The 20,662-nt window shown below is 42.4% G+C and overlaps 1 protein-coding gene and 1 non-coding gene across 4 annotated transcripts in view; one reads left to right on the top strand and one right to left on the bottom strand.

Moving 5' to 3' along the window:
* Positions 1–20,662, top strand: part of LOC126161807 (ras-like GTP-binding protein RhoL) — a 380,663-nt gene that overhangs the window by 248,422 nt on the left and 111,579 nt on the right. The gene's annotated exons all lie outside the window — the stretch shown is intronic.
* On the bottom strand, positions 8,904–8,976 carry Trnar-ucu (transfer RNA arginine (anticodon UCU)). The gene has a single exon. It is a non-coding gene; the product is annotated as a tRNA-Arg (tRNA).

Below are 20,662 nucleotides of genomic sequence, written 5' to 3'. Positions count from 1 at the left end.
TGGTCTCCAAGTAGCGGAACATAACCATTTCCAGTCAATGATCCGTTCATTTGGACCAGAGGACCCAATCCATTCCCTGTAAACACAGCCCACACCATTACGGACTACCACCTGCATGCATGGTGCCTTATTGACAACTTGGGTGTATGGCTTCTCAGCTCTTATCAACTGAAATGGAGACTCACCTGCCCAGGACACGGTTTTCCAGGGGTTCAACAGATACGATTTCGAGCCCAGGGGAGGCCCTGCAGGCGATGTCGCGCTGACAGCAAAGGCACTCGCGTCGGTCGTCTACTGCCACAGCCCGTTAGCGCCAAATTCCGCCGCACTGTCCAAACGGATACGTTTAGCGTAGGCCCCACATCGATTTCTGCGGTTATTTCACGCAGTGTTGCTTGTGTGCTAGCACTGACAACTATGCGCAAACGCTGCTGCTCTAGTTGGTTAAGTGAAGGCCGTTGATCACTAAGTAGTCTGTGGTGAGGTAATGTCTGAAATTTGGTAATCTGAGCACACTCTAGACTTCTAGATCTCGGAATACTGAATTCCCTAACGATTCCAGAAATTTAATGTCCCATGCGTCTGCCATTCTGCGTTCAAAGCCTGTTAATTCCCGTCGTGCGGCCACAATCACATCGGAAACCTTTTCACATGAATCTTCTGAGTACAAGTGTGTACGCGATATTACCACCATCTGTATATGTGCATATCGCTATCCCATGACCTCAATGAACGCTACAACCCCTATAGAAATAGCGAAGACAGTAGTCTAATAACAGCGCGCACACTCGCGCTTAAGTAGTCGTCCTTCGTATGAATATGAATGGAAAGGAGCCATAGTAAATGGCACAATGAGAGACATCTTTTGCCATACCATTCACAGTGATTTGCAGTTTGTAGAACTGTTTTCCTGCTTTGGTGACGCAGGTTCTAGCATTAGAGATCAAAAGAAAGATAGAATCCATTAGATCCGCCAGTCACTGCAAGCAGTAGACACATGGGGCGTACAAAGACGCGCACGAAAGCACTTAGTACAAAACGCAAGATATTTTAAACGCATTTTGGGGATATTAAACTGAATACAGGTACATGTGCATTTTGTATTTCCAATAAAAAGGCTATATTTGAACTCTAAACAGAGGAATCGTTTTCTCACTAAAATTACGAAAATGTATTCGTAAGCTCATCTGTTTTCGTACCAAGTTATTGTTCTTTCCGTAAGGATTGCTTATCTTGTATGTGATGAGGATAGTGTTTTTATATTACCATAATACGAGACTTACCGCATTCTACTTGAACTCTTTTGAAAACACTACTGAAGCAAATTAATTTTGTATCGCCTTTCATAGTGTAGATTCCGAAGCTGACTTTGTTCCCCCACATTCCTGGCAGAATATACGCAATGTCAAATTCGTCATGTCTTTCGTCTGAAAGGTCTACCTGGAACGTTTTCATCTCCATAAGAAGTTCGGAGCATCCTTTTCGAGAAACGGCTGGAACAACAGTTCTAAAACACCTTGTATTTCAGGTATGCATTCACCTTCATATGTCCTAAAACCATTTTATCCAGTCATTTGTCAGGCAGAACTCGGAAGTTCGGTTGGGTCCATGAAGCTGTTCCCGGACGATGCTGTTGTGTACGGAGAAATTGCAACCCTAGGTAATTTTAACTTAATGGAGAAGGCTTTGCAGAGGAATGAAGCTTGGTAATCGCTCATATGTAATATGTTGCGCACACATAGGGGGCCGGACGTGTGATGGTTTAATTACACCATTGCTGAAATCGTAAGAGATGTCAGGCTGGCAAGGGAACCGCGCATACCCGTCATTATCGATTTTGTCCAAATTTATGGAATCTGCAGGTCTTGACCAGAAATAAAAGTGACGAAGGTGAGAGTGTCAGATGGCGAAGCGTTTAGAAAAAATATCATTTTTGGCGTGGATCGGGCGAGACATGGGCCTCAAATTTATGTTAACGTGGTTTTGAGGCAGCGGTTCGCCCATCGGCAAGAGTTCAGAACCGCAATCCGAGGGACGTGGGACTGTCTCTCTATGCGGTAATTCTTATTTTCAATTTTTACATTCCTTACACTACAAATAAACCGAAATAATGTCCATTGTATTGTATTTTTGTAAAAGACGTGAAAAAGAAAAGCAAGTAAAATTTGCGGTCACAAATAACTTTCGAAAAGGAATTGTAATTCAAGCGTAAGGACTTCGTTACATTTGGTTTGCCGCCAAACTCTTGACTGAGAGAGAGAGAGAACCTATTTTGAATGTAAACCAATTTTGTTCTATAGAAACTTTAAGACAACCATGTAGGTGTAAAAAAAATCGACTTTTGTAAAGTGTGCAAGATGCTCTTGTTTTTACGATGAATATCATAGCATCACGTGAAAATCAAGTGGTAAATAATAGAAGTATTTACTTTAATTTACGAAATTCTCTTCTGCACTCTATGGCCTAGAAATTTATTTGTAAAAAAATGGCTCTGAGTACTATGGGACTTAAGATCTATGGTCATCAGTCCCATAGAGCTTAGAACTACTTAAACCTATCGAACCTGAGGACATCACACATCCATGCCCGAGGCAGGATTCGAACCTGCGACCGTAGCGGTCACGCGGTTCCAGACTGAAGCGCCTAGAACCGCACGGCCACACCGGCCGGCATTTTTTTGTAATTCCAAATTTTGCTTTCTCTTTCCCTTTCCCTTTCATGGCTTTTATGAAAGTATTAATAATCACAATATATTGAACATTGTTTAATTTTGTTGCAGTGTAAGTAACGTAAAAATTGAAATAAAAAAGTTTCCGCGTAGGAACTCGATGCAACGACGGTCGAATAAGCGTTCGGTACTCTTTTCCACAGCTCAAACCGCTGTCGGGAAACCACGTAAACATAAGTGTGTCATGCTTCACCCGACCCGCTCCAAATTAGCGATTTTTCTAAACTCTCTGTTATCAGATGCTCCTACCTTAGGTCACTTACATTTCTGGCCAAGCCCAACATAATTATATCATAAATTTGACAAAATCGGTGATGACGAGAGGGCTGGTCCCCTTCTAAGATTCAATGAAGAACCCTCACGATGTACAGTCCACCCACAAAGATTCCAGCGTGCAAGACCCATTTTCAATCGATATTTCAGTACTGCTAATCAATCAAGGACCCTTACCAGATATAGTTGATAAAAGGAAAAAGAGGAGATCGAAATATGAGGAGTGCGTTTCATCACAGGCAAACAACCTCGAAAGCCTCATGAAGATGTTTACCCAACTACAGTGGCAGACGGTACATAGACACGTTGTGCATCACGATGTGGTTTTGTTGTTAAAATCTCGAGCATATACGTTCCTGAAAGAGTGATCGAATATTCAAATGGTTCTAAGCTCTATGGGACTTAACATCTGAGGTCATCAGTCCCCTAGAACTTAGAACTACTTAAACATAACTAACCTAAGGACATTACACACATCCATGCCCGAGGCAGGATTCGATCCTGCGACCATAGGAGAAGCGCGATTCCGGGCTGAAGCGCCTAGAACCGCTCGGTCACAGCGGCCGGCAGTGAGCGAATATATTTATTACTGCTACGTGTACCTGGCGAAAAGACTGTGAAGGTAAAATTAACGAGTTTACGTCTCATAGGAAGGCTTACCGACAACCAGGCCTCTCGTGTACCACACACGACTGGAACAGGGAAGTGGGGAGTGATACAGGAATTACCCACAGCCACACATCCTAATGTGGCTTACGTAGTATAGCTGTGTAGTGTGGACGTGCACTTTAACATGATACCCGAACCACAGGATATCCTGTTGTTATTTCTACATTCATGAAGTATTGCCAGAAATGACATTCAAGATAAAATCTGGAAAGATATATTTGTCGAACGCGTTGTCTAATACCCCTTGATCCACCAATTCGTATGTTTGTTTTTAATATGTCCATCCTTTTAGCAAGACGTCTGTGGGACGACGGACGTTTACTATCGTGACAAAAAATAAAAACACCTACAGCCGTCCTTATGAATTTATTTTATTTTGCCGCTACCAGTTTCGACGCTTCATTGCGCCATCTTCAGGCTGTTTTGATGCGGTACAGGTTGATGTCAGCACTCCAACCATTACTGACACGTGAGTTTCAGGTTATCTGCGAATCCAGTAATGCTGGCAACTGACGGGTTATGCATGGGGATCGTATCAACCTGTACCGCATCAAAACAGCCTGAAGATGACGCAATGAAGCGTCGAAACTGGTAGCGACAAATTAAAATAAAACACAAGGACGGCTGTAGGTGTTTTTATTTTATGTCATGAATTCATGTTATCTTTTCCGTGAGCTAGTCATGTACGTAGTATGCCGTACTACACACAAGGCAACAGAGAACATTTGTGGTTATGCATTTATTTCCTCACCGTATACATGGCAGTCTCGCAGCACTTTTAATAGCAGACGTTGCTTCTAAAATATCAGCAGTATTTTCAGGAGGTCTCTAGCCTATTTTCGTATTACCGTCTACCAATCAGTGACAGCACACTATATCCGTAACTATTCTGTTGACATACGCCGAGCGACCTAGGACAGTGGTCAAGGTACACAATGTAGCGTCCAAATATAAGTTCGACCACATTGATCTTAGGTTTTCCGTGGTCTTCCTGCACGTCCTTCGGTGAATGCTGGAATGATTCATGAAACATCCTACTGCCGCTTCCTTCCCCCACACTTACTCAACAGAACTCGTGCTCCGTTTGACGCCTCTAACCTCCCTTTCTCCTTATTTTCCTTCCTTACTTTCGGAATAGAATTTTATAAAACAACTGGCAGAATGGGGCCGATTGTATAAACATTGCTGACTGGAGATCAAATTTGACATTAGATCAGAAAGTGAGCTATGTTCAGAACTCAGATTTGATCTTACGTAGCACATAACACGATTGGCAACACGGCTAAAATCAGCTGTCACACGACTATCGCATTTCGATCGCAGATATTTATCGTACATTGTAGATACGCACTATTTATTATCGAGCAAGTAAACAGAAAAGGCAGCGATCGTCAAACTTTTCTCAACAAGAGAAAGAGTTGCTGCTGGAAATTGTGTTGGGGTAGTACAAAGGTATAATTGAGTGCAAGTCAATGTGGCCAACAAGGTAAAGGCATGGAGAGAAGTTGCTGTTTACTTCAATTCTCTCGTAAGGCCGATACCTTATGGACACCTCTGAAAGCTGTTGCTATGTCTGCTTAAAACAGATCAACAGCCACTATTTGAAAGGTTCCTGTGGCGTAAAATCTTAAGATTAACAGCAAAACATACATTGCAGTCAGTGGTTCGAATCTTTCGATTGCTTTCGTTAGATAGTCTCTGAGTCTTACTTCCAAGTGCTCTAAATACTTTTCTGCAAACGAAACTTCAGTTTAATCGACTTGTTATTTAACTCCACGAGTGGGTTTACCCTTTCACGGAACGTGCTGGGAGGTCATTGTATTTCGTCATCATTGTCCTCTGTGGACACGTCTGAATGCTCTGATATTTGCAAACGAAAGGAAAAATGTAATTCACATCGCACAGTGTTACTGCACACAGAATTTTGCCCAACACTCATCCAGAACGCTCGGAAAATGGAGCGTGTGGTATGGTATTGTGTGGTTTCAGTGGTATGGAAAGGCACGGTAATATTGTTATAATTATCTTTACGACCAATAATGTAGAAAAAGTAGTAACGAATGGAAAAAATTCAGTAATTGACATGGGTTCGAACATGTGATCTTTTGCACCACACAACCTCTGAGCCAAAACAAAGTTAGTGTATTTCAAAATACTTCCTTATGTTCTATTTATCTACGCACGTAGAACTGTCATAGTAATTTAAGGACATGTTCGGATGTTAAAAATTTAATACGAATTGCGTCGTTATTGCTACTATGAGAACATACATAAGTGATGCTGAATCGTTATTGTCTGCTGTCAACATTCCCACACTTAACTGTTCACTGAAAATTCCTTTCTTACTCTGCTGCTAAGCGTCTATAACATGCCTTTGAACTAATCACATAAATTACGAGTCATCTTCCAATAGTTGTTATGAGACTGATCATTAAGTCACACTTGGGGTAATCTTCTCAGGCTAACCTTCCATCGGTCGCAGGTTCGAATCCTGCCTCGGGCATGGATGTGTGTGATGTCCTTAGGTTAGTTAGGTTTAAGTAGTTCTAAGTTCTAGGGGACTGATGACCTTAGAAGTTAAGTCCCATAGTGCTCAGAGCCATTTGAGCCAACCTAACCTTCCAGATAGAACAACAGTATTTTGAGCATCAGCACCGTGGGAATGGCACAGTCACATATTTATTTGTCATTGTTTGTGTTAATAACAACTTCCTTTATTATTCCAGTTGCTGATAAAAACATAAGCGATGAATCGTAGTGCCTCTACATTATAAACTGCCGATTAGAGCTGAACTTGACTTTGATCCACGAATTCCCGCCGGTCAAATCTGATCCGACTTCACGGCGATGTGACTCATACGCCATGTTAAGCTCGGTCTAAGGCCATTTCCTGTCTTAACCTAAGCTTAAATGCTTTATACAGTCGGTCCTAAGAGTGCTCAGCTGGCGCAGGCTCTGAGCACTATGCGACTTAACTTCTGAGGTCATCAGTCGCCTATAACTTAGAACTACTTAAACCTAACTAACCTAAGGACATCACACACATCCATGCCCGAGGCAGGATTCGAACCTGCGACCGTAGCGGTCGCCTAGAACCGCTGGGCCACCACGGCCGGCTCTGGCGCAGGAGCATCCCGATTATGCTTCTGTTCGCACCCTGTAGGCAGGCAGTACAGATGCTGCTGTTATTTGGAGGCGCAATATACAGTGATTTGGTATAAAAGCTTCCTTGCCCTAGGCGCAGTGCCAGTTGCGCATCTGGCGTTTTGCGTTCACCAGTCAGCAGAACCCGAATCAGGACAGCATGTGGTAGGCGGGACATTCCATGTTTACCGTTAACGCTCCCCGTTTTCCTCTTTGAACTGGATTGGTATGCACATGGAGATGTTTAGAGGCCAGTTACTGGCCTTTATATCCACCATTGTGGACCCGCGATTTCGCTTAGGTACGTCCGCTATAGTTCCTATGCTCAAAATGCCGAGTTATGGCAGGCTATAATCTTCCATCAAAATCAGTTTCCAAGCAAATTTTGCGAAGACTACTGGTGATTATGGACGATGTTTCACTGGATCTCTTTAAGAACGATATCTGGAGATTTCTGTTACTTTGCAAGGACCGTGATACTGAACATACCAATTTTAAATCCAAGTAACATCAGCCATACAATGGTATATTAATTTAATAAACTGTCGTTGCTCAAATCCTAAATTTAAGTACGTAAAACTTTGCTTGCATCATGTATATGGCAACAAATCATGTCATGAATTAAAGGAAATAATTCATAAGTTAAAATAGGAAAACCATTTGTGTCATGAATTAATTGTAACATATATGAAACAAGAAAGAAAGGTTTATATTAAAAGTTCCGTTACAACTAGGTCATTTCTAGACCAAACTTAAGCTCCGTTTAGGATAAGCGTCGTCAGAATTTGCCTTAATACAGTAGGGAATACCTACACCTGCCTAGCTGGGCGTCCAAAATGCAAGTCCAGTGTCTTAACTACTACATTGGGTGATCATTTTATTTACACACCATGACACAGTTTGATGACACAAATAGTGCCAACGTAGGCATAAAGGCTCAGTCTGATTTTACTCCATTTATAACGCAAAATGTGCCATAGATATATCTCAGATCGTCGCACAAGTATAAACATAGGAAGTTTGAACGTACGATTATTATAGAAAAGCAAAACTTAAGAGATACTAGAGACTCTGGTTGCAAACTTACAGCTTTTGTAGATCTTCATTATTATATTTCTTTCAGCGCAGAAATAAGATTTTACTAAAAGTGTTCCAAGGAATGCGAGTGAATTCATAGACTCCTGTAGTATTTCTTGTTCTTAACGTCTAGACCACCCGCTATTATTATCTTGACCCTCTCGTTTTAAAGACCTTCATTCTTACCTCAGATAGAGAAAATGTCCCGTCTTCTAGGTTCTTGCTCACGCTAGATCTGTTACTTTTGTCCTATCAGTCGGAACATATCCCTATTCTCAACCGTGTATCTATATACGTGTCTGTATATCTGTATCTGTCTATATTTTTTACAAATATTCCGTGTATTCTTTAAACCATTTCGCTTCTGTTTCCTAAACGAAACATAGAGGTTAAGAATACCATCCTAACAGTATTTCAGGCGTTTCAGAGCCGTGGAGGGTATGTTTAACGGCTCAAATGGCTCTGAGCATTATGGGACTCAACTGCTGTGGTCATCAGTCCCCTAGAACTTAGAACTACTTAAACCTAACTAACCTAAGGACATCACACACATCCATGCCCGAGGCAGGATTCGAACCTGCGACCGTAGCAGTCGCGCGGTTCCGGACTGCGCGCCTAGAACTGCTAGACCACCGCGGCCGGCTATGTTTAACGACCTGTTATTTCTGTCTTATCAGATGGATTAATGCTAAAACGGTTGTGTAGCCGTTATTATCGCGCTTAGGTCAGACTACAGATGTTCTGATTTTGCAACAAGTAGTGCAACGTCAGAGGACCGTTGGTGACAAGCTTGTAACAGGTCTGGACGGATGCCATACTTTCGCACTGGACAGCCATTGTCCTCTACCCGACTGCTTTGATGTACATCTTAACTGGGGCTGTACGAAACGGCCGGCATAATTCACCATATACTTTCCAGTGATATCGGTGTTACAGCTCAATTGCGCCTAGTTTTACGTTAGGTTATTTCCATACATGCACCAAAGTGTTAAGTTATGAGTTAAAAACATTTCATCCCTTGTGGGGATCGAACCCACGACCTTTGGATTAGAAGTCCAACGCGCTATCCTCTGCGCCAAAGGGACGATGTTAGATGCGTCACGTCCAGACAAGTCTTAACTGCGGTTCTCGTAGTCTGAGCACTCGTCACCACTGATAAGCACCAAGCCTACGAGAAAGACAGGCCGCGGGGCCTACGTCACGAGGGTAGGCCTGAGCTAGCTCGCTCAACTCAGCCGACGAAATGAGTTCCTAATCGTGTTAACTCGTAACTGGGTGTTTACATATTAACGAGAATTGCATATTCTACTGAAAACTGCTTTTACGGAGTCTTACTGATTACTAGTACTACAAAAAATACGCAACTGTGCAGTAGCTGTAATTTAAGATTTATCTCTGCATTAATGATATAACAGCTCCTTTATAGCATTTAGCCTCTACTGCTTAACAGTCCTCATTTCATACAAAATGTGGTGCCTCATCCAACCGATAAAATTTTATTATACCCAGTACAGCCGTAACAAATTATTACTAGGCGTAGGGACTTTCGATCGTTGTAGGATTAATAAACAACAAGACTCCATAATAGCGGATTCACAGTAGAAGATGCAATTCTCGTTTGTACGTAAACACGAAATTACGAGTTAACAGGTGCAGAAGCGTAATTTATCTGCAGAGCTGAACAAGCAAGCGAGTGAATCAGCCCTACCTTCGTGACGTACGTGTCGCGGCCTGTCTTTTTCGTGGGCCTCATCATTATCAGGCTTAATAGCGATGACTGGTGCGTGTGAAGAGGAAAGAGGAGGCGACAGATCAAAAGTGACTTGCGTGCAAAGATGCCCCGCAAGAGGGAGTAATTTACCGCTGGTTAAGATGGAACCAAACCTCCGTGGCGATCATAAAGAAATAAATTGCATGGACAGTGGGCATAAGAGATGTTAAGATTAGGCAGAATTGAGCGCATAAGAGACTCAAATTTTAGAAGAAATAGCTAACCAGCTGCCAGTAATTCCAAGTATCACCTGCTCAAACAAACAAGGGTAATGGAATGTAGTCAAATTAAATTAGTCAATGCTGAGGGAAACAGATTAGGAAATAAGACACCAAATAGAGAAAATAAATTTTGCTCTTTGGGCAGCAAATGAACTGACGATGGCAGAAGAAAAAAGGCCATAAATTGCAGACTGTTAGTATCAAGAAAATTATTTCTGAAAATGAGGAACCTGCTGAAACCTAGTGCAAATTCAAGTGTTAGGAAGTCGTTTCTGGGGGATATCTGTACATAAGTGAAATGTAGAGTTCAGGAGCTCTCGAAATCTGATGCTACCGAAGAATGTTGAAGACTAAAAGGGAGATCTAATAATTAATGAGAAAGGACTGAATCGAACTGGGGGAAAAAAAGAAATCTGTGTCACAACTTGACTAACAGAAGGAATCGGTCGATGGGTTTCGTACTGACGCATCAAAAAGTCAGCTTGGTAATGGAAGGAAGTGTGCGGGCTACAAGTTGTGGAGGGAAGAAAAGGCTTGGCCACAACAAGGAGATCTAAATGAATATAGGCTGCGGTAGTTATGAGATAGGAAGAGAGTTATACAGGACAGATTAGCGGGCAGTCTTCGGACAACAGTACGTTCAATTCATCCTTTCATGCGCTCTGAAGTAGCACGTTGTGTTGTGGACGTAAGCATTTCGATTCTGCTTCTTAGGTAAATATTGTGTTAGATAACAAGTCACAACCCAGTATCTTGTGTCAGTAATTTGTTGTTCGATGTGGACGATGAACTATGAATCTCCTTGATATATTTCGATAGAAGAATTCTAAGTTGGCCTCTCACTTCCATTTCTAATCTTACTGAATAAGATAAATTAACTGTACGGCTTAGAACAATAGTGTTGCACACGGGGAAGCGACTATCAAACCACGCATGTGTCCCAGTTTTTTGGGTGTGTCGGATGCTGCGTCGTATGAACTCCATGATGTTTCCTTCAACAAGGCCACGTCACTCTAGAACCCCAGTTCGTACACCATCTTCAGAGAGCTAGGTATCGACGAGGTGTTAAAATCTAATCTTCCATGTTTTTAATTACTGCATTGAACAATACGTAGATGTCACATGATTGTGATAAATTTAAGTGTCATTTTGATGCAAAATTACAAGGAGACTTTTGCGGTCATGTCGAGAGCAGACGCATTTCACAAACGAGTCGAGACGCCTTGTTGAATTACTTGGAAACTAAAATTCAGTTAAGATGGAATGTAACTTGTCCTTACGGCGGGAAATCGCCACATTTATGAGTGACAGGACCCATTAAATTTTATTTCTTCAAAAATAAAACTGTAGAAACTTCTGGATAATGCCTATTAATATTTAGATTTGATGTGGGATAGGTCCACATCCTTAATGCAATTATTACACGCGTACAGCTGTCAAACATTCATTTTTTATTTATTGCGTTAGTAATTTGTGGTATTACTCACCTTCAGGCAACTAGAAGCATATCACATGTCCGTAAATACAGCAGTTCGTATAAAATGCCAAAATCTGTGTGTGACTGGTACTCACAGATCTTGAATTCATATGTGCTCTCAGGCAGAGATATGGCGCTATGGTCTGACATATTCTTGAAGGTTTTACCAAAGACCAGTAAACTTGTGAGCACTGCACTGACGCAATGTTCTCGCTACTATCAGACTTAAAACGGGACCAATGGTCCGTGCCCACTAATTTGGTGTTTTCGTTGGGTTGTTTTGGGGGAGGAGACCAAACAGCGATGCCATCGGTCTCATCGGATCAGGGGAAGGATGGGGAAGGAAGTCGACCGTGCCCTTTTCAAAGGAACCATCCCGGCATTTCCCTAAAGAGATTTAGGGAAATCACAGAAAACCTAAATCAGGATGGTCGGACGCAGGATTGAACACTCATTCTCGCGAATGCGAGGGTGTTTTCGAGACAACTGCGATTGTACTAGAGGGTGTCTGCACTGTCCAGTCACATTAATGTGACCTTCGCCTGTGTTTGACATCAGCTTACAATAACCATTCAGAGGTGGCACCACTAGCAGCGGAGGATATATAAAACGTGTCGGAGGGACGCAGAAAACGCTGCTGTCGCCGTCGTAATGCAGGAACTGGACGATTTATCTAAAGTTCAAAAGTGCATGATCATTGGCTTTCAGCCCAAGGGTGGAAGCTTTTCCGAAACCACTAAGTTTGTAATCTGTTCGTGTGCCGTGCCGCCGTGGTTAAAGGATACCTTGCACGCCAAAATGGCACTACCCAAAACAGGCGCCCAGGCAACTGTGGTGCAGCACAAGGGTGGACAAAGGCTGCGGAGATGTGTACGGCTGTACAGTCTTGCAACTGTTGAGGAACTGACACTCAGCTGAACTAAGGGGCCACTAACAGCGTCTGCTCGACGACCGTTCAGCGAACGTTGCTGCTTGTGGACCTGTACAGCCGGCGCCTGGTTCATGCTTCCATGCTGACTGCTGTTTATCGGTGGCTAAGGCTGAAATTTCCATGCCAATACCGCAACTGGACGTCCACTGATGGCGACAGGTGGCCTTTTTAGATGAACAACGTTTTATGCTCCATAGGACAGAAACGAAACACCCTGCAACGATCGTCGGAAGGGTCCAGGCCGGAAGAGGGAGCGTTATAGCTTGGGGAAAGTTTTCGTGGCATTCCCTGAGTGACTGCGTTATTCTGGAAGGCACAGTGGATCAAATCAAATATATATCTTTTCTTGGGGACCACCTCCATCCCTAAATGCAATTTGTTTTTCCTCGACACGATGGCTTGTACCAACAGGAAATGCAGGGTGTCACACAGACAGCGGTGTACGTGTGCGGTTCAAAGAGCACCATTGTGAGTTTACCGTACTCCCATGGTCACTAAATTCTCCGGATCAAACCCAATCGAGAATCTGTGGGACCATCTCGATTGGGCTGTTCACGTCATGGATCCTCAGTCGAGAAACCTAGTTGGGGTTGGGTTGTTTTGGGGGAGGAGACCAGACAGCGAGGTCATCGGTCTCATCGGATTAGGAAAGGATGGGGAAGGAAGTCGGCCGTGCCCTTTTGAAGGAACCATCCTGGCACTTGCCTGGACCGATGTAGGGAAAAACCTAAATCAGGATGACCGGACACGCGAGTGAACAGTCGTCCTCCGGAATGCGATTCCAGTGTGCTAGAACCCTAGTGATCTGGGCACGGCACGACAGACTTATTCCCCAAACGTAGGCGGAAATGGCTGAAAGAAACAGCAGTCTCCTCGTTTACACGCTAGAAAAGGCCCAGTGTGCAGACAATCGTAATGCTAAGTAATATACCAATAATTGAGAGAGCAGACTATGATTGCATATCCCGTAACTTACGAGGTTGTCAGAGTTGTGGGTCTGTTTTGCTGTTAATAGTTCTTAAATTAACTTCACGGGACATTTCCTTTTCAAATTTTTGGACGATTGTTTTTGAAATGATAAACATAAGGAAATTGCAATTTCTTGCGCGTTAAGCTAAGGCTACAACGGTTGAAACTTTAATAGTGGCAACTACTCACAACGTATACAAAGCAGATATGCGTTTCAAAGCTTCAGTGTTCTTCAGAGCAGTCCCCAGCGTTGTGCTCAGACCGTTGCCAGTGAAGTAGAAGTCGTAGGATACCCTTCTCCGTCGAATCTTTGTAAGGGTTTTTAAGTGAATGCCATGAGCTAATTCCGTTAGTTTGGGAATGAAGTTGAAGCCACAAGGGCTTAAGTCTGGGGAGTGTTGTGGTTGGTACAGCACTTCCCAGCCCCGTCGATCGAACAAATCAGTCACAACTTGCGTCATATGTGCCCGAGCATTGTCTTGCAAAATGACGGGCGAGTCCTGCAGGAAGCATCGCCGCCCTTTTCTAAGCTGGCGTTGCAGAAATGAACAGCTTCGTCGGGCAATAGACCGCTCCTTTCGAGCTATCAACACAACTGGCGCTGCTAAGAGTATCATATGACTTACACATTGCTGGCAGCGGGCTATACACAATGTTGGTTACTACTTAGGACAGTAGATCTTTCAAACTTGTATCTATTTTATATAAGTTGTAAATAAACAGTTTCCACTACTAGAGTTTCAACACTCGTACTAACATATTGTAACAGTATTATTATTATATTATAATATAATACACATTTTATTGTTATTAAACAATTTATTGTTCTGAAATCCAAACTTGTGTGTACTGTTACTTTGTTACTAATAAAATCGTAGACATCCGGGCCCCGTCCAAAGTGGGCCTGGCGGCAAGATATATTTGGTGAGCGATGGGGGTGTAGTATCAGCCTACTGTGCTCTCCCTTCTCCCTCCACCTTGAATCCGCGCATAATGGGAGAACAGAGAGGGAGATTTTATCAATACGAAGAGTGCTGTCATCATGAGAAGTAACGGGTTACTTCATACGCGTCTGGAAAACACGTCGTCAACGAAAACAGTGCGAAGGTGTGTACACAAAGTATTGACAGAATTTGCCGACAAGTTAGAAGAACATGATTGACATGAACCTGGACAGCGTTGGTGGACTGTCAGCGTGTGTTGTCAGAGCAGTCGATGTACACGAACGATCAGTAACGACTACTTCTTAAAAGTTCAACGTCATTTGCATGAACCATTCCACAAAAAAGTCCGGATTTATGGCGAAAAAATGCATGACTTTTGCAATGCGATAATGAACCTGCTTCCACGTCGTTCTTATTCGTCAATTTTTGTCCTTAAATTAATGCTGTAATCATGCCCCAAGTCCATATTCGACACACACAGTCCATGTAGCTTTTATCTATTCCCAGAAATAAAGAAAAATTAAAGAACTTTTCATTTTATGAACACAGATGAGAGCTAAAAGCTATTCCTAAGGCCAAATTCCAGAAATGATGATGTTTGGTTTGTGGAGCGCTCAACTACGCGGTTATCAGCACCCGTACAAATTCCCAACCTTTGCTCAGTCCAAACTCGCAACTTTCATGAATGATGATGAAACTGACACACAGTCATCTTGAGGCAGATGAAAAATCCCTGACCCCGTCGGGAATCGAACCCGGGACCCCGTGCTCGGGAAGCGAGAACGCGACCGCGAGACCACGCGCTGCGGACAAAGTCCAGAAATGGAAACGCGTAGTCGATACTGTCTCCTTTCGATTGTGAATCACTCTCGAAATTACATGATGATTTAGGCGATCGTATCAAAGGCGAGCCCTTTAGTTAAGGAAGAAGTAAGGTGAATGGTAGGCACTGCAACCATCTGTGGAGTAATGTTGACAACATTTTGTATATCTCTTTGGCGTCAAGCTCTTTCCCACAGAGCATTACATCGCATTACATCGCATGCTACGAATTCGACTCTTTTCCGGAATAACCGCTTAGCAGCTACGGATCAACGTGTAATTGTGGATCCTTCCACTGTGTACTTACAAAAATAATCCTTGCGTGTAGTGCACAGAAATACTACCTTTTCGTGTTAACATTAAAAAAATCTGATGGGTGACCCTTGCTCAAGTATGCTCCACTGCCGACATCATGAATTCTTGCCACTGAAGCGTAGAGCAGGTGCGTGTGTCAAACGTCAAAATGAGCTTGAAGAGTAAATGAGCTTCTATATTAACCTGTATTATAGTATATTTATATGAGTCCTGTCTTATCTGTATTTTCTCACTGACTGGAAATAAAGAAGGAAATTTTCTCTGGGTGGCTGTGTTCTTGATGACGACAATTCCACATCTCGTGTCTCCTAAAATGTTCGAGTATGGAGATGTATGTTTCATCTGAAGTGTTATAGTGTTGTGTAGGGGAGTCTGAGATAAAAAAAAAATATCAGGGACCAATTGTAAGGTTTCATATTTACGGGCAAATATCATTCGAAGAATTTCCCAGATATGGCAGCAGGTTTCACATATCTTCCATATAAAAGGAAAAATGCAGGTAGACCGTCACCTGTGAGATGGCTGTGTGACAGAGTGAAACTTGTTTTTAGTGCGTTGAAGTAAAAATAAATTTTCTGACATATTTCTTTCTAGTTATTCCCTGGTAAATTATTTGCCTCAACTGTTATATATAAATGTATGATAGTTATTATAGTTTCATTTTGCGTAAGATTTAATTTACATATTTTTTGTGTAGTTAGAGCAATTTAGTTTTAATCTTAATACAGAGTGATGGGGTCAGTTATAACAGACATTGTATAACTGACCCCTAGTGAGAACGAATCGTTTTTGTGTATGTTTCTGTACAATTTAGCTTGCTTCAATAGTACCTGCATGAATTGTTTATTAAATTTGTCTATATTAAGATCTTCTATAATATGCCGAGGAATCAAAAGCGTACGAAAGAGAGATGGCAGTTCCCCGAGGACACTAAGGAAGTTGCTGCTTCAGAAGTTTTAAGTTCCAGAATAGCAGTGACGGAAGTGACGAGATAATCTCTCGTTATGTCAAACGTATAGCTGCATAGATTCTTCAAGAAAATAAGAAACAACGAGATTCCAAAAAAGGCTACAAACCACATAACCGTAGTTTCAGTGCCGGAAAAGACAAGACACCTGAAGATTACGTCTGTATCTACGTTCCGCAAGTCTCCTTACGGTGTATGGCTGAAGGAACTTTGAGTACCATTGTCCTTCCCCCCTGTCCTGTTCTAGTCGCTAGTGGTTCGCCGGGAGAACGGTTGCTGGTAAGTCTCCGTGTGGGGTCGACTCTCTCTTCTTTTACCGTCACGGTAGTTTCGCGACAAATGCGAAGGAGCAATATATTGTTTAACTCATCTAGGAACATACGCTCTCGGAACAGTAAATCATACCGTGATGCAGGACGTCTGTCTTACAGCACCTGCCATTGGATTTGGCCGAGTATCTCCGTGGCACTTCCGCGTTTACTAAATGTAACTGTAACGAGACGCGCTGCTCTTCTTTGGCTCTTCTCTATTTCCTGTTATCTGCCCCATCTTGTACGGATCCTAGACTCGCGAGCAATGTTAAAGTACTGGTCGAACGAGGATTTTGCAAGCTACCTACTTTGTTGGGGGACTACACATCCTGAGGATAATTCCAGTGAACCTGTCTGGCATCTGCCTTATTTGCGATCAGTTTTATGTGGTCGTTGCACTTAAAATTGCTTCTTACACATACTCCTAGGTATTTTACAGATTTGACAGTTTCCATTAATTGTTCTGAAGTGATGCGAGCATACAACAACGGACCTTTGTGCATGTTTACGCACAATACGTTACACTTGTTTATTATGAGAATCAACTGCGCCAATCCCTGCACCAAACGAACATCCTCTGCAGGTCTTCCTGCATTTCGCTATATCCTTCTAGCGCTGCAATTTCTTTGTTTACAATAGCATCGTCCGCAAAAAGCCTCATGGAACTTTCGATGTTATTCCCCAGCTATTTATAAACACAGTGAAAAATAACAGTCCTGTAACACTCCAACGGAGTAGCCCCGAAGTTACTTTTACGTCTAAAAACTCTCTCCGTTGAGAATGACATGCTTTGTTCAGTTTGACTGAAACTCTTCAATTCAGGCACAGCTGGTCTGATATTCCGTACGCCGTATTTTGTTTAGTAGGTGGCAGTACGGGACAGTATCTAAAGCCTTCCGAAAGTCAAGGATAAACCTGGGAGCCGGTATCTACCATTCTCTAGGTCTTGTAAAAGAAGAGAGCGAGTTGGGTTTCACACGACCATTGTTTTCTACCTACTGCAAATGGTTCAAATGGCTCTGAGCACTATGGGACTTAACATCTGAGGTCATCAGTTCCCTAGACTTAGAACTACTTAAACCTAACTAACCTAAGGACATCACACACATCCATGCCCGAGGCAGGATTCGAACCTGCGACCGTATCAGTCGCGCGGTTCCGGACTGAAGCGCCTAGAACCGCGGCCGGCCTACATACTGCTTTCTGGGTCTCGTGGACGAACCGAGCGAGCTAAGATACACACGATCATTGTTTTTAGAACCAATCTGGATTCCTGCAGAGGGACGTTTTCGGTAACTAGAAAAGTCCCAGTGCGGGAGAAAAAAATATGTTCCCAAATTCTAAAACAGACCGATGTTATTGTACTTTGCCTATAGCTTTTCGCGTATTTTCGAGCTCCGCTCGAGAACGGGAATAATCTGCGCTTTTTCTAATCGCTAGGAACTATTCACTCTTGCAAATGCACCGGCTTTCAGAAGAGGAGCAAAAGCCCTTTCACAGTCACTGCGTAGGATTGGTATCCAATTAGCTCCAGTGGCCTTTCCCTTGCTGAGCGACTTTAGTAGCTTTTGTATCCCGTGGTCACTTGTTTTGAAATCTCTAACTCCGCCGTTCCCGTGACGATTTAAAGGAGGAACTACAGTGAAATCTTCCTCAGCGAAACAGTTTTGGAAAAAGACTTTCAGTATTTCTGTCTTCTCCCGATCAAACATTCTGCCGGTCTGTACTATGCGTTATCAGCAACAGATGTTAGAAAAATTAGCCTATCAGTATGCTCTACAATCTTGGATGTAATTCCCCGAAATATGATGAATGGAAATGGCTGGACTGGATTGGATGAATATTTTTGTCTGATATTGAATAGTTCATTTTCAACTTGACTCGCCCGAGCAATGAACTTCAATAAAAAAAACCGTGGCGTTTTCCTCGAAGAATACTTCAAAAATATTAGGTGACAACGACTTGCAGCCCGAGATTGTGTAGAAAGTAGGCGAGATTGTGTCCAAATATATTGGCAGAGATGAAGACGAAACAACTTGGAGCAGTTACTTCCGCAGAACGTGAAAATCTCGCGACAGTTGGTGTAGCAGCAAATGCTACATGAAAATGTTCCTCTGCCGTTCCTCTCCGCTGGTAAAGTCTTCTGGGATGGGTTGCTACGATGTGGCCCTATAGGTTCTGTTGTAGTTCCCAATGGTTCTGGATACATGCAGATGCCCGAATTGTTACATGTTCGTGAAGCACTTTGCAATACATTTATAACCTTCCCTAAAGGAAAAACTGTTGCTTCTTCTGGACAACCACGATAGTCACATATATTTACCGGCTACTTAATTCAGTAGGGAGGGTGGGAAAGTTCTTTCGTCATTCCCGCGCCACTACTCACATCGCCTTCAACAGTTTTATGTGGGAGTTAATGGATCTTTCGAGCCTAATTTAAGTTCTGACAATATATAATATTGCAGAATTCATTGCTACTGCCGTGCCTCAAGTAGCGACGCGAACAGATATTCTGTCAGGATCCTCTGCAGTTGGGAGTTGGCTATTTCATGAGAACATTTTTGAAGATTGGAATCGCTCCATGCCGAGTTACGGACGGATGAAATCCAGATAACAACCCAAATGGTCTCATTGGTAAACTGATAGAACCATCGACTAGCAGCCGGAATGTTCTGAGGCGTCAGCTTTTTCACCTGAGCTGATGGTGCACTCGTCTTCTAAACCCATCTTGGAGACAAGTTGCACAGGACGTCCGACAAGAAAAAAGAATAAAGTTCAGTTCTCATAAGCACTCTCGAAAAATGCGCATTTGAAAAAAGGGAAAAGAGAGGCAATAAATTCTTATAAAGCCCCAAAAAGCCAAAGACAAGCCCTCCCCCCCCCTCCCAACTTTATGCTAAATATTTCTGTCTCGTCACCATGGCCTGTTATAAAAGCAGCAGACCTGGAGAGGCCTGGGTGCAATGCATACCGTGTTCGAAATGTGATTATATTACATGAACAAAGAGAGGAAAACGTTAGGAATGCTGTGTTTTTTAAATTAGAATTTATGTTCCGTTCTTGCCTCTTGTAAAAATGTTGGAATATTATGTTTTTATAATTTAATTTTACAATATTTATGTGATTAACTTTAACTTTACAAGGAAGTGTTAAATCGCAATTACTTATTTCCTTATGATATCTTAAATAGTTAGGTGGTAAATAACCATTAGGGCAGTTTTTATGTGAATAATGTACGTCATAATGTATGTCATAATGTATTTCGAAGAAGATTTACTATAAACTATCTACACCAAATTAATTAACCCACACATAAATGTACTTTTGTGTGTGTGTGTGTGTGTGTTTGTTACAATTGACTCCCATCCGGGGGCAAATATAACACCCATGCAATACACCACAGTTTAAGTATAAATCTAAATACTGCGTAAAATATCGTAGAGGTGTTCATGGTGAGTACAAATTCGCAGTTGCCAAGAAACTACAATTACATTCAATAAATTAGATAAATTACTTGTCGAATGGAGCCTGTTAATTACATAAGAATTTTTTTACTCCAGGTTCTTTACCCAGCTGATGACCGTATTCTTAGGGTGAATGAAAATCTTCTCACACAGATCCCTCTATGATGATTTCATAGAGTGACGTTTCATGTTCTACCATTTTGAATCATCATCCTTACAAAAAGCTCTCTGTGAAGGCACAAAGTGCGCCAGTAATCTGTAGCAGGCAAGCTTAATTTTATCTAGACGAAATGGCACAGGCACCATTTCTTTCTTTTTATGGGCATTAGATTTCGTTAGTGTTCAATAGCTCTCTCGAGATGGCAAACACATGACATTGAATGTTATAATAAGGTTATGAATGTTTTGTAAATTGCCTGTAACAATGCTGAGTAATAAAGGACATTGGACATCAAATAAACAGAAGATGGGAAAACGCCTGATACATCGGACGCGGGCCGACCGCTGTGGCCGAGCGGTTCTATGCGCTTCAGTCCGGAACCGCGCGACTGCTGCGCTCGCAGGTTCGAATCCTGCCTC

The sequence above is a fragment of the Schistocerca cancellata genome, chromosome 2 (assembly GCF_023864275.1).
Source record: "Schistocerca cancellata isolate TAMUIC-IGC-003103 chromosome 2, iqSchCanc2.1, whole genome shotgun sequence".
NCBI lineage: Eukaryota > Metazoa > Arthropoda > Insecta > Orthoptera > Acrididae > Schistocerca > Schistocerca cancellata.
The sequence above is the reverse complement of the archived record's forward strand: the minus strand, read 5'-3'. Positions and strand labels throughout refer to the sequence as shown.